This window comes from Octodon degus, unplaced genomic scaffold (genome assembly GCF_000260255.1).
Source record: "Octodon degus isolate 3935 unplaced genomic scaffold, OctDeg1.0 scaffold00225, whole genome shotgun sequence".
Taxonomy (NCBI): Eukaryota; Metazoa; Chordata; class Mammalia; order Rodentia; family Octodontidae; genus Octodon; species Octodon degus.
The window spans coordinates 952010-955041 of record NW_004524801.1 but is presented as its reverse complement, the minus strand read 5'-3'; the positions used below and the strand labels follow the sequence as shown (position 1 = coordinate 955041).

Genomic DNA, 3032 nt, shown 5'->3' with positions numbered 1-3032 from the left:
CAGACAGGCCTTGGTCTTGCAGTTACCCTTCTGCCTCAGCCTCCTGAGTGCCAGAGTTACAGGTGTGTGCCACCGCACGTGGTCTATATGTTTTTCATGCAGGACCCTTCGAGTTTTGTGGTTTGTGATTTGGGTTTTTCTTTGTTTATTTGTTTGTTTTCACAATAGAAATAAACAACTGAGTTGAATGTGAGCCAATCCTGTGAGTCATCCACAAACTAAGTCAAAATACATCAAAGGAAACAAACTTAACTATTCCAAGACTTAAGGCTGATAAATGAAAAAAATCATATTTTTCATTCATCCTTCAGTGGAGACCAATATGCATGGTGAATGTTGCTTCTGGCCAGGCTGAGGCAGAAGCCAACACCTTCCTTGCTTCTGTTTTCTACATTCTGAGGTAAAGCTTGAAACAGAGCCTGGAAGGAGTCTTGCTGCATCACTTCCACTAAGGTCTAAATTCTTACTGAGTTATAGGGAAAAGCTACTGAGTGAACTTACACCAAAAATTATTTCCATCTAATTGTAGAGCACCAACGGCTGCTAAAACAAAAATAAAAACAGTTCCAGCAAGATAGCTCAGCAGGGCTGGTGAGATGGCTCAGTGGTCTAAAGCACCTACTTAGAACAAGCTAAGCTAAGCAAAGCACAGGGACCCCGGTTCGATCCCCAGCACCACATGCCAGCCAGCCCCGCCCCCTGGTGGGCTGAGCTGGCCACACACACAAAATGAATGAATGAATGAATAAATAAATAAATAAATATTTAAAAAAAAAAAAAAAAAAGATAGCTCAGCAGTCTAAAGTACCTGCTTCGGCAAGCTTAGGCAGGTGCAGGGGACTGTGGTTCATTTCCCAGCACCACATGCTGCACCAGCCCTGCCCTCAGGGAAGGCTGAGCTTGCCAAAAAATAATAATAATAATAATAATTTGACATTATGCATCACCTGGGCAAGTAGTACATCAAGATTATTTGAAGTGATCTTGCCAAAAACCCAATCCCAGCCTGCACATAGATCCAGCGACCAATTTATAGGGAATACAGAGGACAAAAAAAGAAAAAAGGCACTGTACACATGCAATTAGAAAACCTCAGAATGTGAGGGGGTCTTTAAGACAAATGATCTGATTTCATGAACAAATCAAGTGAGCAATGGTGGTGCACACCTGTAACTGAGCACTCTGGGAAGCTGACGCAAGAGGATTATAAGTCCGAGCCTATTCTGGGCTGGTTAGCAACTTAGTGAGATTGAAGTAGGAGGCCAGGGCATGGCAGTATGGCTGGAGCAGTTGGGCATAACCTGCCAATTAAAGAGACTTGGTAAGTACAGGCTCAGAGCAACCTCTTGCCAGCCTGGCACTGCAGCCAGTATCAATCTTCTAACAAGAAGGGACCATGGGGCCACCTGGGTCAGCTATCAAAGATAACAGGCTGCAGTGCAGCCCGCACCCGTCTTGGTCGGTGTCAGCGTCCCTGCTACCTCAGCCTCACCTGTTCCCTGCACCAGTGGGCCAGCGCCGTGGACGACAAGGTGGTTCGCATTGCCAAGAAAATGGACAGGATGGTTCAGAAGAAGAAGGCGGCTGGAGCACTGGATTTGCTGAAGCTTAAGAATATTCCCATGACTCTGGAATTATTACAGTCCACAAGAATTGGAATGTCTGTTAATGCCATTCGCAAGCAGAGTACAGATGAAGAAGCTACACCTTTAGCAAAGTCTCTGATCAAGTCCTGGAAGAAGTTATTAGATAGGCCATCAGCTGATAAAGACGCTGAAGAAAAGAAAAAAGAGCCCTCGATTATATCACAGAACAGTCCTGAAGCAAGAGAAGAGAGTAGCTCCAGGGGCACTGCGAGCAGCAGGAACAATGAGACACAGCTCAAGACGCCAATGTCTCAGCTTTTCCTCGAGCACCAAGCACTTCGGGCTCCGGGCGGTTGAAGTGTAGGGAGGGAGATTCTCGCTGTGGCTCTCCGGACTGGAGATGACTCCATGGCAATTGGACCTGACGAGGAAGAACTAGGATCCCAGACTGGACGCTGTATATCAAGAAATAAGGAATACAGACATGAAATATAAAAATAGAGTATGAAGTAGACTATCAAATCTTAAAGAGGTGAAGAATCCAAATTTAAGGGAAAATGTCCTGTGTGGGAATATTCCTCCTGACTTACTTGCTAGAATGGTCGCCGACGAAATGGCTAGTGATGAGCTCAAAGAGATGCAGAAAAACTTGACCAAAGAAGCCACCAGAGAACATCAGATAGCCAAAACGGGAGGAAGCCAGACTGACTTATTCACTTTTGGCAAATACCCATAGTGCTGACGAACCAATGACAACATTTGTTGTCTGTAATGAATGTGGATACCGATGGAAGTTCTGTTGAGTTGGAAGAATTGAATCTGGACCATTAAGAAAATGGATTTTTAAAGCACCTATGAGCAGGCGCAGGGGCTGGGGGTTTGATCCCCTGGCTTGCTGTGGCGTTCCTGCTCGCGGGGCTCACTGAGACAGCAATTGAGACTGGGCATGGTGGCACGTCTGTAATCCCAGCTCTTGGGAGGATGTAAACAGACGGATCACTATGAGTCTGATCTAGTAGTGAGACCCTGAACACCATGTAGACCCTTCCCTAAAACACACACACACACACACACAACCAGAATGGATTTTGTAATTAGGCCAAGCAATTGGTTTTCCTGCAAGTCAGACTTTTAAAATGATGTGCATCCCACAAATTACTTTTTGGTTTTTAATCTAACATCCCTTCCTCAAGTGCCTTATTTAGTTTCAGATTAGTAGAAAAACCATACAATAATTGTATGATATGTTTCAATACTTTTTTTTCATCTTTATAAGTTGCTGTTAATCTTTTTATCAATTAAGCTTTTGACAATTTATTTTTATTTTTTTCTTCTTGAAGTATTAACTTTTTACAGTCTGAATCATAAATAGTAGAAATTATTCTTTGTCAATACATAAATAGAAATTACTTTTTTCATATTGGCATGTACCTCAGATATAAGAGG

The 3032-nt window shown here is 43.4% G+C and overlaps 1 pseudogene; it reads left to right on the top strand.

Moving 5' to 3' along the window:
• The first annotated feature begins 1500 nt into the window (after positions 1-1500).
• LOC101586350 lies at positions 1501-2389 on the top strand (annotated as a pseudogene).
• Positions 2390-3032: the final 643 nt, after the last annotated feature.